Source organism: Symphalangus syndactylus, chromosome 22 (assembly GCF_028878055.3).
Source record: "Symphalangus syndactylus isolate Jambi chromosome 22, NHGRI_mSymSyn1-v2.1_pri, whole genome shotgun sequence".
In the NCBI taxonomy this organism is placed as follows: domain Eukaryota; kingdom Metazoa; phylum Chordata; class Mammalia; order Primates; family Hylobatidae; genus Symphalangus; species Symphalangus syndactylus.
Window position 1 is genome coordinate 48,590,134 of NC_072444.2, and position 16,301 is coordinate 48,606,434.

At 39.7% G+C, this 16,301-nt stretch overlaps 1 long non-coding RNA gene across 1 annotated transcript in view; it reads right to left on the reverse strand.

The window, feature by feature from the left end:
- The window catches only part of LOC129472280 (uncharacterized), a 68,148-nt gene extending 55,349 nt beyond the window's left edge, over positions 1–12,799 (reverse strand). Inside the window, exons 1-3 of the long non-coding RNA XR_008653867.2 lie at positions 12,647–12,799; positions 7,283–7,429; positions 2,190–2,267 (exon numbers count right to left, since the gene is read on the reverse strand). This is a non-coding gene — a long non-coding RNA (uncharacterized lncRNA). The remainder of the gene's footprint in view (positions 1–2,189; positions 2,268–7,282; positions 7,430–12,646) is intronic.
- Positions 12,800–16,301: the final 3,502 nt, after the last annotated feature.

A 16,301-nucleotide genomic window follows, 5' to 3' on the forward strand; every position in this document is an offset into this window, starting at 1 on the left:
AGTATTTCTCCCCAAGACCTTCCCCTCAAACCAGAGGACCACATGGCTTAGGTCCACCCAGGACAGCTTGTGTCAGCACACTGTAGGATATGATGCCTTATTCCTCCTCCTTAATTCGCATAATGGTAGTAACTAATGACCACGTTTATTGTGTGAGGTGTTCAATGCATTTCATGTACAATCTTGTTTAGTATCCATAATCACAAACACTCCAAGAAATAGATATTATTATGCCAAATCCATAAGTAAGAAGATTAAGGATTTACAGATCCTCATTATGTTAGTGTTAAAGGATGTAACTGCAACTGCAATGTTCTTTCTCTTTCCCACAGCTAGGTTATAAAGCAACTGTATCTGCTCTTTTTCATTCACTTCTACTCAATTTTTTTCTTCCTAACCTCGAATTGACTCTTTTTCTAATGCTAACAGAATCTTAGAATTGCACATATAAACACTATAAAATATTTAAACTGACATGCCCTTAAGTAACCATTATTTAAGCAGAAATTTCTTGTGAGAAATTCGAGGCCCAGAAATATTACGCGTCTTATCCAGAATCACCACCAGTCATCACATCTTCCGACTGTCATCTGCAGGTCTTTTTTCTACAGTACTTGGCCATAATTCCTTTTCACTGGGTAACCACTAAAACAATTCTTTTAAATACTATCCCCTTGCTATTCGCATCCTCCAATGGTGGCAAGAAGAAGTAATGCCTTAGAGTTACAAGAGTAAATAAACACAGAGAGCCCTGTTCTCCTTGCCTATGCCTTGCCTTCAGGAACATGGCATAATTCAGTCTGCATGCAGCTCTGAATTGAATCAATATTTCATTCCATTACCTTCAGTGGGATTCTCATTGCCCTTCCTAGAATAATTTAATTTCTCTCACTTCTCAAATTAAATGATACCTGAAACTTTCAGCTGATGAACAGCTCCTGTTTTACTATAGGAGGCTTTCCTTCAGGTACATGGGGCATTCATCTTTTACTATTAGTGAAGGCCATTAGCTTCAATATAATGCCCTCTCTCTCTGATATCCACTACAGTAGTAATACTCTCAGCTCCAAAATGAAACTCATTTCCATGGCTCTGGATAAATAAAAGCAGATTATCTGTAATTTTTTTGACCATGCATTTAAAGAAATTACATTGATGAAAGGGAGGAAGGCGTTTATTAGGGATTCATATAATTGCCTAACATATAGAATTTTTTTATTATTACTGCTTACATTTGTAGTGCAATATTATATTAAGAGTGGCATTGAGGTAATTCAAATATTACACATGAAAAAATTAGAAAAATATACCTTGTTAGAAATTTAGATGAAAATAACATCAATGTTCATGGTAATACTGGCTAATATGTATTGAATGCCAGGCATTATTCTAAGTATGTTGTCAGCATTACCGAAGCCAATTTTAATGAAATGAATAACTGGTAAAGCATCACGTGACTATTAAGGGGAAGAGCTAGATTTAAGCCTGGAGAGCACTGTGCTTGTGCTCTAAACCTCCACACCGTATTCCCTGTGAAACCCAACTCAAGAGAACCCTGAGCCACACATTCTAACACAGTTCCCCAGCTAGGAAGATAAGCAAGGCCCAGCTGTGCTTGGAAAATTAACAGAGACAATTTTTAAAAGTGCATGATGCATTCATGGTTTCCCTCAGACAATGGAAACACACACACCCACAAATAAATTGAAACCACAGGAAAGTGTAAGCAGCAATCTCCTCTTATTTCAGATTGTCAATCAGTGAATGAGTCAAAAAAACTTACTGAATATCTACATACTGTACATTACTGGGCATCTCAAGGGACCGTGCTTTTGCCTTATAACTTGAATTATAAGTGTATCATATCACCTGTGGAATATGAGGTCAAGATACAAGTGTGCAAAATGTTACTGTTGCTATGGTGAGTGCACATAGTAGATTATTGATGTTGGAGGTTGCACGTGCTAGTCACTCATCTGAAGCTGCTTATGAATTGAAAACAGTCAAAAGAGGCCAATAGCCTCTGTTTCAGTATAAGTTGTATTAAAGGGTTGACGGAGGACCTGTAATAACCAATGTATAGGGTTATCTGATAGAGTTGAGTTGGAAAATGAGGTTTGGAACTGAAACCAAAGTGAGGTTTTCAGCTACCTTGCCCCCAAGTCTAATCTCCTTTGGGTACTACTTACAGAAAAAGTTCTGTCCACAAAATTCAGTAAGTGCCCTCATTCATGGAGGGTCTCGGTCACCTCCCACACACCAGGAACCTGTGAAATGAAGAGCCAGGGGGAGCAGTTAGGTCACTAGTGTTCTCTAGGAGACAGGACCTGCCACTGGACTCCTGCATGCTGTTTTGCACAGTGAGCTGGACTTTCTGATCAAGCTGTGGCACAGGCAGCAAAAGACAGGGGCTAGAGTATGTTTCCTAATTTGAGGTACTTTCTTCTATGGAATATGGGCTGTCAGATCACTCTCCCTCCACCTTCTTGTGTCTGAAAACGACATTACTGCTTATCTCATGGGTGGGAAGAGAGACTGGAAAAAGACCTCCAACCTAGAGAAGCAGAAGGTTTGGAAGGGAAGGTAGCAGCTCAGCCTGTATGGGCAAGGCAAGGATGTAGGGCTGCATCAGGATGAGGAAAAGCACAGCAGACGTGGGCTAACTTTCAAGATGGGGTGGAAACAAGGTGAGTTCAAAGGAGAATGGATGGTTTCAGTGGAATCTTGGAAGATATGGTAAGATAAGAAGACAATAATTGGCCAGGCAGAAGAGGCAGAAAAGGTCATTCTAGACACAGAGTGGGATGAGAAGAGGCTCATGGGTCCAGGGACAGAAGCACCTGCAAAGGCACCGGTACCCTGTCGTATAAGATGGCAGTGGCCCTCTGAGCCCAGAAACCTCAAGATTTTCTGGGGAAGTCTCTTAGGGCCACAAGGTTGTGAAGGTCTGAAACCTAGCAAGTAAATGGCCATCAGCACCCCTGCCTGAATTCAGCCAGGGTGGCTCCTTTTTGTTGGAATTAAAAATAAATTTGTATCTGAACCAAGTGTTCTGAAAGTTAAAAAATAAAATTAAAAAAAAAAGGCAACAAGACACCACACTCATGAGCTGAAGAGCCAGAGCTCTGTAAATAGCTACTGATGTAATAGGCATGCTCTGTGGTCGTCAATAGAGCATCTGCTCCTTGCAGGCAGGGGCTGTGTTCACATTTTTTGGACATGGCCTTGGCACTGTTTCCTACAGATAGTGCTTGCTAAGCGGTTCCTCTCCAGCATCACAATCCAATTCCTGGGATCACTCCGGGACAATTCTCTCCCTTCTCAACCCCTTTCAGACCTTCCTCCTTTTTACTACTTACATAGACTCCTGTTTCCCCATATTTTGTTAATTACATTTTCTTTTTTTTTTTTTTTGAGACGGAGTCTCGCTCTGTCTCCCAGGCTGGAGTGCAGTGGTGCAGTCTCGACTCACTGCTAGCTCCGCCTCCCGGGTTCACGCCATTCTCCTGCCTCAGCCTCTCCGAGTAGTTGGGACTACAGGCGCCCGCCACCACGCCCGGCTAATTTTTTTGTATTTTTAGTAGAGACGGGGTTTCATCGTGGTCTCGATCTCCTGACCTCGTGATGCGCCCGCCTCGGCCTCCCAAAGTGCTGGGATTACAAGCGTGAGCCACCGCGCCCGGCCAATTACATTTTCTTTACTTGTCTCAGTTGATTCACTCTTACAGAAATACGCAAGCATGATGACACCTATGTGCCAGTCCCGCTGACGCCCCACCCAGGTCTCTAAACAAATGTTTGTGCAGCTCAAAACAACATGAGTATCCAGGAGCAACAGTGAGACTACAGGCAGGCGGGTATCATCCTCCAGAAACCAACAGGAAGAAAAAACCAGCTGGGAATGGAGCTAGAAAGCATATGAAATAAAACCATAATACTGTTGCAAGTAAGATAAAGGTCAATGAATTTCAAAATGTCAAATGACAAAAGGATAATTTCCCTTCCAGTTTTCAGTTAGTGTAGTTTAGTCGCTGCCAAGTCCGAAACCTTTCTGAATTCATGTGCATTTTTAGTTTCGTAATAGCAGTTTATGAGCAATTTATTCAAGTGTATATTAATATCCTCATAAATGTCAATCAGCACCTTAAGTGATGTGAAAATTTTTGGTAGATAGATTATATCTTGGGTATAATAATTGTGCATTGATTCACATATATAGACATTTAAAGCCCTATTAAGGGGCAGTGTGAACGGTGGAGTTGCTGGGGGTTGAGGGTGGCCAGTGGCTACTAAATTTTTCAATGTTTCATGCTCACTGATTGTTTAGGGATAATAAAAATGTCCAAATCACAAATTATGGTGGTTCTCTGATATTTAGCAAACTTTTACTGAGTTTCCATATATGGCAGGCATTGGGATATCTATATCTATCTATAGATAAATAGATATAGATAGAGATAGAGATAGATAGAGATAGAGATAGAGATAGAGTGAAAAAGAAAGAAAGCTGACCCTTTAGAGACTCTTTAGGAAAAACACACTGCAAAAGCTAAAGACATTTTGGGCACTCAATAAAATTTGTATTAATATCATATTGTTGTAACTGCTAATAATAAAACAAATGGCAGTGTTCATGTGCCAGGCACTTGGCATGCATGATTTTCATTTGGGGGTAGTTATCACTATCCTTATTTTAAAGATAAAGAAATTGTGGTGCAGACAAGTTAGAGGACATTCTGAAGCCACACAGTAATTGAAAGGTGGAGCCAAAATTTTAACCCAATACTGTCTGACTCTAGAACTCAAGCTCTTCCCACTACATATTGATGCCTGCTGAATATCAACAAATGCTCAATCATTACATTTTCAAGATGAACCAAACCCATACAACAGTCTAATAAGCATGCAAACCAGTAAGACCACATATATATTCTTTCAAGCTTTTCCTAATTTTCACTTAAATGTCCAAGCAAAGAATCATTCTCAAGTTCCCTAAGGAATACAATCCATGCAATATACTTGATTGGTTTATTAAGTATCTCCTCTTCCCTTGTTATCTCTCTCTTTTTCTTCCTCACTCTCTTTTATTCAGTTCCTAGCATAGTACCAGATGCACCAGAAGGTCCAAAGAGCTGAGGATTCTTAAAGCATTTAAACCATTGAATGTAATCACTCCTTCTCTCTTTGAGCCCTGTGCAAGTTTATGTCTGGACTCACCAGGGTATAGAGTTTTGGAATGAGAAATGCACAGCCCCTTCCCAGGCAACTGACATGCAAATAGCCTGCTTCAGCATGTCAGTTCCATGGTAGTGGTGCCAGCAATGTCTAGGGGAGAACAGGAAACAGAGAGATTGGTATCTATAGGAGAGCTGGAGAAACTTCAGAAAAAGTAGACATTAAACAACCCTAAAAGGAAAGTAGGAAGAAGGATCACGTTACTCGTAAGTTGAAAGAACACTACCCACAGACACTAAGTGTGAAAGTGTGTGAAGCTTTTGGAGCAAGTGGGCTGTTCCATTTCACTAGAATAAAAGGAATATGAACAGTATTGTGCATGTCTTCTCTGCTCCTGCTGCTATAGCAAAATACCATAGAATGGGTAATTTATAAAAAGATAGACATTTACAGAAAGGTGAGGTAGCTCACATCTGTAATCTGAGGTTTTTGGGAGGCCAAGGTGGAAGGATCACTTGAAGCCAGGAGTTTGAGACCAGACTGGACAACAAAGCAAGACATTGTCTCAACAACAACAACAACAACAACAACAAAATTTTTTAAATAGCCAGCATGGTAGCACAAACCTGTAGTCCCAGCTATTTAGGAGGCTGAAGCAGCAGGATCATTTGATTCCAGGAGTTCAAAATGCAATTAGCTTTGATTGCACCACTGCACTCCAGCCTGGGCAACAGAGTGAGACCCAGTCTCAAAACAATGCAAAACAATCAGAAATGTATTGCTCACAATTCTGGAGGCTGTGAAGTCTAAGATGTCCAAGATCAAGGCACCAGAAAATTTGGTCTCTAGTGAAAGTTTATTCTCTGCCTCTAAGATGGCTCCTTTTGCTGTGTCCTCACAGGGAAGAAGGGATAAAAAAGGTCCTCAGGCCCCATGTCCTCAAGCCCTTTTATAATAGTACCTAATCCTATGCATGAGGGTAGAGCTCTCAGGGCCTAACTACCTCCTACCTCGCAAAGCCCCCACATCAATACCAACACCTTGGGAATTACATTCCAACATAGGAATTTCGGGAGTCACCAACATTCAGACCCATAACAGTGGCAATTGGGGTTGGAGAGCTCTGTGGAATCAGAAAATGAAGGAAATGAATTTCACGCTGCAGAATTTAAATGTATATTATGTAAGAAATGTAGCCAGGGAAGGTGGTTTACACCTGTAATCCCAGTCCTTTGGGAGGCCAAGGCTGGCAAATCACTTGAGATCAGGAGTTTGATACCAGCCTGGCCAACATGGTGAAAGCCCGTCTCTACTAAAAATGCAAAAATTAGCTGGGCATGGTGACAGGTGCCTGTAGTCCCAACTACTTGGGAGGCTGAGGCAGGAGAATCATTTGAACCTGGGAGGTGGAGTTTGCAGAGAGCCAAGATCGCATGAATACACTCCAGCCTGGAAGACAGAGAGAGACCCTAACTCAGAAAAAAAAAAAAAAAAAACAGAAATGGAATGAAGGGAAGTGGTATGGTTTGGCTGGGTCTCCACCCAAATCTCATCTTGAATTGTAACTCCCACAATTCCCACATGTCATGGGAGGAACCCAGTGGGAGGTAATTGAATTATGGGGGTGGGTCTTTCCTATGCTGTTCTCATGATAGTGAATGAGTCTCACGAGACCTGATGGCTTTAAAAACGGCAGTTACCTTGCACAGACTCTCTCTTTGCCTGCCGCCATCCATGTAAGACGTGACCTGCTGCTCCTTTCCTTTCAGGTGTGTCTTTTGTTAATTGCCTAGTCTCAGGTGTGTCTTTATTAGTCTGTGAAAACAGACTAATACAGGAAGGGTTTTGATGAGGAATGCAACCAGGTTAGACCTTCGTTTTAGAAAAATAATTAGTGAAAGAATAAATAGGGGAGGTAGCATGTGATTAGACAGTTTTGTTTGGAAAGGGAGTTAGGTGCTTTAGAATTCTGTTCCCTCTCTCTATTTGCAAAGAATGTATATAGTAACATGCTTCCCTAAGATGGTGGAAGATGAAGTGGTTGGTCTGTGTCATGTTCTTCTCCAGCACTGGAAAATCTCACTTTATCCCTTTCCCCTTTACTCACTGAGCACGATGAAGTGTTTTCTGGGAAGACAGTCAGTGGGCTTCAGTGAACAGAGGCTTTGGTTGTTCCCTAAAATGTTGAATGAGTGCCTCTCAGAGACAAGATGAAAGTCTTCAGAATGATTTGAGTATCTTCAACTATGGCCCCCTAAACAATAAAAAGATTCTCAGAAACTGAAGACAAACAAAGCAACTTCTAATACAGAACTCACATTATATCATCCCATACCATTAGAGCATATTTATATAGTGCTTTCACATGTATAGTATACTTATGCACTTTATAATATTATTAAAATTTGAATTTATGGTATGAATAATTCCATATAAGCTCACTTAGCCTCATGTACAAACGTTTGCAAACGTGAATGAATAGATTTAATATATTAAAACAATTTCAGAGAAAAATCTTCAAATAATAATATTTTAAATAATCAAGATTTAGGAAATTCAGCGCTTTCTTTCCCTGGAAAGGCAGTTTAGCAATTCAGCTACTCATATAAATCTTCTAACAATTTGAATGTGGAAAACTCTATGGCAAATTTAGAATTATAATGAGCTTCAACCTCAGCTTCAGAGGAGAAGGAAAATTTTCTCACTTAGACTGAACTTCCCTTAGGAAAAAAACAGAAAGAAAACACAATAATGTTTCAACTTAGATTAATGAGATTAATAACAACAGAAGCATCATCAAAACAATTATAATTAGCCAATTAGCCAATTTGGGACAGAGGAGTGTAAAACGTGCAGTTTTTATGTGTCACTGGCCCTATAGGATATAGAATAGGTATGAAGTATGAACAATGACAGAAATACCAAAATTAGGCACCTACTGTGGATCAGAACAGAATTAAACAGAATTAAATTATTTCATATATTGTCCTATTCAATGCTCACAGAAGCTCTATGAGACAGCGTGGAGTGTATCTGCAAAGTTTCCTGGGAGCTGTCTCTGAATTGTCCAACGATGCACTAGATGAAAAGGGAAGTGCCGCCCTCACCCGAAGACAGGTTGTATTTTCCTTCAAGTCCTCCCTAGATCTCCAAGTACTGAGCAGGTGGCGTTTCTTATCATGGCCCTAAACAGCTGGGATGTGATCTGTTATTACATTATAGTTACATACAACACCAGATGAAGTCACAGAGCATCATGAATCACTGCCAGCTTTGTGTCTCCACTGTTAAGGTCATTCTTATGCTCACCCAGTTAAAGAGAGAGCAATAGAGGGCAGGGTCCCTTCCCTGGAATAAGTCATAGTGGCTCCAGCAAGCCTCAACTGCATGCATCTCTGCAGAAAGCCAATAGATCTGGGTAAGCAAGTGCCATTTGTTGTTGACCCTTTACTTGTAAGTTTCCCCGGGAATTTGTTTTTTGTACCCATACTATGTGTTACTATGAGCTTTGAGAAATTTAAGTAACTTATTAGAAATCAGTAGGAGGCTTATGAGCTAGGATACAAACCTTGGTCTATCTAATAAGAAAGTGATTCTTGTTAGTAAGATTAACCTGTCGAAAGTCACAGTCTTACTAAGTTGTGAGGCTCGAATTGCAATCAGGTTTGCCAATTCACAAGCCACTATTTGTTATCACAGCCCACTCTTCCTTAAAGGGTGAACTTAAGACCATCTGTACCGTAATGACCAGGGGCGCTTATTACTATCACAATTTTAGGAGTCCTACTTCAGATTTATGGAATCACAGTCTCTGATAATGATGACCTCAAATCTGCAGTTCCTAATAGGGACATCAGGTGATCCTGATGAAGTTGAAAGTTTAAGATGCATTGCTTTATAGAAATTGTCCTGAAATTGCCACAAGGACCTATGTGCACATAAGGTACCCAGGGTGGTGTAAGGCAAGGGCCAGACCACACATCTTCTCTATGCATTGAGGAAGCCAGTCTCTCAGGAATGAGACATTCATGAAGCCTAACCTCTTGGAATAAGTAGTAGAAAACAAGAAAAGAGGAAGGTTTTGTGATATCACAGGGGCTTTGAGGATCATATTGAAAGATCCACCTGAATCTCTTATATAAATGATTTCTGATACATGAACTCAGAGAAAATGATTGCCTGGTCAAGAGAGGTCCAAGGAAGCATGCACACCCTCTTACAAAGTTGACAAAAATACCTGTACTTGCTTCAACCATGGTCTATTCTTAGCAACACCAAGGCAGGTAAGGAGGAGTACAAGTACAGGCTTTAAGAGCAAGAGCTATAGTTTTCTTCCTTCCCTGGAAAGTAAACAAAATGTAACTTGCTTCTAACATTCAGGGAGAACCAGTGATGAACTCACAAAAATGTGGACCAGATGTGTGCCAAAGCAAGACAGGGTGGAGCTGCCACAGTCACTACTTGAGTAGAAGTTTTATGCAGTCCGAGAACCATGCTCTGCGTTCACCTCATCTTTTATTCACCTCTTCCTTCCTCTCTTGTCTCACCAGAGAAAACTTGGGCTCCAATTCAAAAGGAAGCTTGGGCAGAAGCTTATGATTGAAAAATATTTTACCTAATTCATCAGTGTTAAGTGTGTCAAAAAAGCAAACCTTCCAAGCACTGCTATAAATCACTCTGCCTAAAACAATAGGAAATACGTTGCTCGAATGCAGCAGCAATTGCTATGAATTCCAAACAGTCAAGCAAAAGACAAATGCAAGCCTTGGAGGGAGATATAATTTCATGGTAGTTTTTGGAGACCTATAAATTTTCAAAAAAGTAAGTGGGACATATCTAACATGGTGGAAATCAAATAAAAGATGATTAAAACTAGAAAGGATACAAATAAAAATGCATTTTATTCATTCTGTACAGTGCTTGGTACATAGAAGATGTTCAAAAGTTTTTGTGATGAATTTATGAATAAACTCCAAGATTCTCACAGTTATTACTGTGGTTTCTCAAAACAGCCTTCACCCTCAACATTATAAGAAATTACAGAATCATTGAAGTCCTCTAGAATTGTCCATTTTATCATTGGACTGGCCAAAGACTCTCACATATACTAGCTGTACCCATTCAAGCTTTGGTGATCAGGCAATTTACTTCCATTTTACTTGGTTGAGTTTTGTGTTGATTTCATTTTTGTGTTTGTGAATACATGCTTAGAAAGAAGATAATGATACTTCCTCCCTGATGAATCACCAATTCAGACTGGCAAAGAGAATGGGAGTGGCTGTGTCTATGCCTGTGATTGGGGTAATAAAATTTTAGTAAACACATTAGTGTGTCTTTCCCTAAGATGGCTATCAATACTCAAGCAATATTTAGGCCAAGTACAAAGTGGGCTCTAAATAGGAAGCTTGTAGAAGCTTAAATGAGGGTTCAGCAGCAATAACAAATTTCATCTTCTGCTATAATTATATTATCAAAGTGAAAGAGGGTTTAATAAAAAATTGTCATAAAAATGAATTGCTAGAACTGTGTATTTATGAAAAAGATATATACACGTATATACATTACATATATACACATATATATAAAGATTTCTTTGTTTATTTGACAGTAAGAAAAGCATTGAATTTCTGTTTTGCAACCTTTAAAGTCTTTCAATAGCAAAGGGTCATTTCCTTAATACCATCTTTCCCAGTTTATCAGAAGATTTCATAAGTGTTTCCTTGACCAGGTCATTTTATGCCTCTATTTTTATTTCATCTTGCAGTTTATTAGCTCCTAAAAGGCAATATTTCTGGACTATGTTCTTTGTGTTTGCTTTTCTTTTATTTAATCCCTTTTTCAAATGGTCATTGGTGTTTATATACCAGAAAGCAATGGATATTTGTTAATATCTACATGCATACACACACAGTTTCTAAACAATGCTAATATCATCACCTCTGGTGATAAAATTAAGAAACAAATTAATAACTAGGCCCCTTTTTTCAGATAATTTGTTTACATATGTGAGATGAAAATTCTGTCTCAATTTTCTATATAACTTTGGTCCAGAAATTCTATCCTCTTTCACCCTTGCTTACTAACATGCAGAGTGCTTTTCTTTCTATTGTTTTTAACAATAAGTACTGAAGCTTTCCTAACTGTCCCCTCAAAACTGTGAACTGTTAGTTGGTTAATATTTCAAAACTTTTACATGAAATGCATGTGTTTATATGTCCATATATAAAACATTCATGTTTATATGTATGTGTGTATATATACATAGATGTATACACACACACATATACATATGTATACAGAAATAGAGAGAGAGAGAGAGAAAGAATGTCTTAAAATCCATTTTCCACACAGCAGTGAGAACGTTCATCTAAATAAGAAAACCAGCCCTAGCACTGCTGCAAAGTGGTCTCCTGCTGGATCCAGATATTTTACCACAGCTCTCACGGTTGCCATTGTCCCTCCTGATCAGTATTATGTGGCCATCAGGAGTTCCTTTCTGGTCCTCATGCATAAAAAAAGCAACCTTATCTATTCCAGGTCCCTCACTTTTCCCCAGATTGCTACTTGGCTGGCTTATTCTCAAACTTGAGATAGCAATATAAATGCCATTTCCTCAGAACTCCTCTCTGAAACTACAGTTCTCTCTTCCGCCCCATCTAAAGTGGCCTCCCCAAGTTTCTATCATATTACCTTAAATATTTCCTTAACATCACTATAATTACCTTATGTACTGTTTTTATTGTTTACTCTCTTATTTCCCAACAACATGTAGAGATATTGTTAGTGTTGCCTGTAATATATCACCACCAATCCTGACATACAGTAGATGCTCAATAAATATTTCATGAGTGAATAAATCCATGAAACACTGAGTTCATAATTCACATATCATTGAATAACTTGCTTTTTTTCCATGAACAATGAATTATGAAAAGAGTCCTATGTCAGCACATACAGAGCTTTTCTTTCTAGTTGCTGAATTGTAGTCCAAAATGTGGATAAATATCAGTAAATTAAGTACATTTCTACTGATGGATGTTCAGAGTTTTTTTAATCTCTTGTTATCAGGCACAGCCCTGAACTATACAGATTCGCATTTGTATTTGGATATTTTTGCACATCTTGTTCTGCAGGATAGATTTCTACATGTGAAACTGCTATAAAAAAGGTTTTTAAATATATATAGATAAATTCAAATAGCCCTCAACAAATGCTGTCAAAAACTACAAACAGTCTGAGATTTTTACCTAGTTGATAAGTCAGCCTGACACAATTTCATGGATGCTGGCAGAAGAAGACATGAGACTCCTATGTTAGAGGCAAAGGACTTTGCTGCTCATGTCACTGGAGGCAGTCTGATTTTTATGTTTGCTATGGTCTAAATCACCCCCCAAAGGCTCCACCTCCCAATACCATCACACTGGGAATTAGGGCTTCAACATATTAATTTGGGGTAGGAAACAAAACATACATTAACACTTATATATAACAGACTTGCGATGTGATTATGGCATATGATTTGGTTTGAAAACGATTAATCATGTCTCAGATTGCTTTCTATAAGCTGTCGCAGCTGATCCCTTCAGGCCTTTTGATGTGTTGTGGACACTGTGGTTAGCAGACTGAGTAGCAGACGAGGTGTAGGAAGACTTCAAGTAGCAACAATTATCTGTAAAAACCAAGTCTGGAACTCTGGGAGAATTCTCTTGCATCGCACCTTTGACCTTCTCCATGCGGTCAAGGGAACATTACACAGAGTTCTATTATGAGTACATCCTTGAGTCAAAGAATACAGGACAGCTGATCTGAACTCATTTCCACAGGACCTCTGGGTAACCCATGTGTGACTTTAGATAACTTTCTTAACCTCTGTTGGTGCCTTTTTTTCTCTTCTATCAGAAAAAAAAATGGTTTGAATAACCTTAAAGATATCTTCAAATAAAGATCAGTGATGCAATAAATATGATCTATATTTTTACAGCTGAATTTTTTGTAGAAGCAGGATTACCCATCAGGTCAATAGAAAGAGCCATCAGGGCAATAGAAAGAGGAAAAATACATTTTAAATTATCAATTAATCCAAGATAGTCTTTCTTCAGCTTACAGTTGCTTTAGATACCCCCTTCAAAAGGATTTGATTTTCACTAGTCTTATATCCTCAGCCATCACCCACATCTCCCAGCCAAATATGATCCTGTAAGAAAGAAAGGAGTAGAGAAACCCACCCAAAGCATCCCACAGCGATGGAGTAAGGCAGAACTGGGCTCAAATACTTCTTCAGCCGCCATAAATCAAGTTTTTAATCTCTCTATAATACTTTCTCCTCATCTACGTTATGGGGTTCATAAACTCTAATGGGGGCATCAGCATCAGTGAAATAATCATGCTAATAATTGTAGAATTATAGCTGTAATGAATGCTAGAAACCCTTTTAACATAGAGTCCTGACTTAGATTGGGAAGGTCAAGAAAGCTGGAAAGCAATTTCTGAAGGTGCTGAGATAGGAAGGTTGAAGAAGGCAGCGTGCCAACCTGCAGAAACATATGTTCAAGGGCCCAGGAAAGCATGGAATGCTCAAGGGAACAAAGGAAAGTGCAGTGAGCCTGAGGAAACAAGGAAGATGATAAGGCTAGAGAGTTGAGTGTGGTTCAAATCAGGAGGAAACAGGGAAGGTGATAAGGCTAGAGAGTTGGGTGTGATTCAAATCAGGAGCCCATACAAGTATCATCCAAACCCAGACACACCTGAGCATAAACGGGGACAATTTTAATAATTATGCCAGGATAACAGGTATGAATCAGCACTGTCCATGGAAAATGAGAGAATTGAAGAGAGGGAAGCCTATTAGGAAATTATTGCAGAAACTAGATGAGATATAACATATTATGAGATAGATATATTACAACTAAGAAATCTTGGGTATAGAAGGTGTAGTGGGTCTTGGAGAATGCAACAAGGTTTTGGTGGTGAAGGAGTAGTAGATAAAAGTAGACTTCTCTTTCCTCTCTGGAGGGAGAGCTGCCTCGCCTTCTAGCAGGGAATAGAGGAATCATGTCTATGGTCCAGCCTAACTAGCACATGAGCACTTTCGTTAAAGAAGTATAACAGATGCTAAGCATCAATATTGGCACACCAGTGAACACTTCAGATCAATGTTCCTGTATGTGTTGATTGTACTTCATGAAATATTTGTCCAAGAAATGTAATTAACAGGACCCCCTGCAGGTTTCAGATGTTCATAATATCCCTCTAATTTTCAAGAAATCACAGCTTCCTTTGGCGTAGGAATCAACAGTCATTCACAACCAGAGTTTATGCTAATTTCAGAGGCAAAGACAGCTTCAAGGTTAATGTATCCGATCTGTTTTGCTCATCTGTTTCTATCTAAATCTTTACTATGACTTAAGAGTTGAAAAGGGAAAGAGCAGAAGGCAGCAAGAAAAAGAAGGAGGAAAGAAGGAAGGGAGAGACAGAGGAAGGGAGGGAGGAACTATTATGTTAGGAGGGAACTAGGATTCATCCATGTATATTTATTTGTTTGTCCTCATGTGTCTATAAGAAAAGGTAGGAACCAAACCAAAGTGAACTCAAAGTGAACCCATTGTGCTTCACTTCTAGGAGGAAATCCGAAATCTCCCATGGGATTGAGTAGCATAAAGCTGTACTAGCATCTTTTCTGGAGTCAGAACCCAAGTGGTGAAAGGGAAATTTTAAATAGGCTTGAGAAAAATAAATGATCATGTTAGTAAGACTGGGCACTTTTAGTAAGTGGAAATAAGAACTAGAAATGTACTTATTTCAGAACAATTTTTATGATAAAATATTGACCTTCTGTTATCAAGGTCACGGTTTCTCTCTCTTGGTCTCTCTCTCTTTCTGTCTCTCTCAGATAGGGTTAGCCCACAACCCAAGATGAGATAGGAAATGTCTGCTCTGACCCATTCCATCTGCTCTCTTGGGGCTGCTTGACGGCCCTTGGCAGGGCCTACTCATGTCTGAGGCTTTTGGCGAAAACCTGGGTCCCACCATGGTCCCTTCCCTGAGATATTAGAGTGAACATTTCTTTAACAACCTAATACCAGTGACCCACAAAGGAACATCCTGAGAAAACGTTTCTCAGTATTTACTTTTTTTTTTTTTTTTTCGAGACGGAGTCTCGCTTTGTCGCCCAGGCTGGAGTGCAGTGGCGCAATCTTGGCTCACTGCAAGCTCTGCCTCCCGGGTTCACGCCATTCTCCTGCCTCTGCCTCCCGAGTAGCTGGGACTACAGGCGCCCGCCACTGTGCCCAGCTAATTTTTTTGTATTTTTAGTAGAGACAGGGTTTCACCATGTTAGCCAGGGTGGTCTCGATCTCCTGACCTTGTGATCCGCCTGTCTCTGCCTCCCAAAGTGCTGGGATTACAGGCATGAGCCACCGCGCCCGGTAGTATTTACATTTTTTAATGAGGATAAAAAGCAAAACGAAGGAATCAAATCTCAAATGTGGAATATCAGACACTGTGGAATGGAGTGGAAAATTATACATATACATGCATGTTTATATACGTATAATATATAATGAATAGACAGCAAAGGTACAGATGCCATCAGCTAATGTGATACAGGAAATATGAGTTCATTATCTACTGCTCTGGGACTCCCCGTACCGCGGCCAGGTAAATTGTAGCGCGAAAAACAGAAGTACTGCTCTTAACTCTAAGGGAGCTTACGTTTCTTGAAAGCAACATCTATTATATAGGCAGATAAGCAGGTACTTTTTTCTTTTTATAAAAGAAGAGAACAGAGTTCCAAAGAAGAAGGTGAGGGTGGGGCTGGGAGCTTACTGGACTCTGAGTGGTGAGGAATGGCATCCTGAGGACACTGTAAGGTGAGACCTAGGGTGGGGAGCTGCCATGCCAAATTTGAGGAAGTCCATTCCACTGTTCGTATTTTGTTCATATTTCCTTCCAGTCATTTATTGTGTACATGTATGACAGTTTAGAGCTTTTTTTTTTTTTAGACTGAGTCTCCCACTGTTATCCAGGCTGCAGTGCAGTGGCGCCATTTCGGCTCACGACAACCTCCACCTCTGCCTTCCAGGTTTGAGTGATTTTCCTGACTCAGTCTCCTAAGTAGCTGGGATTTC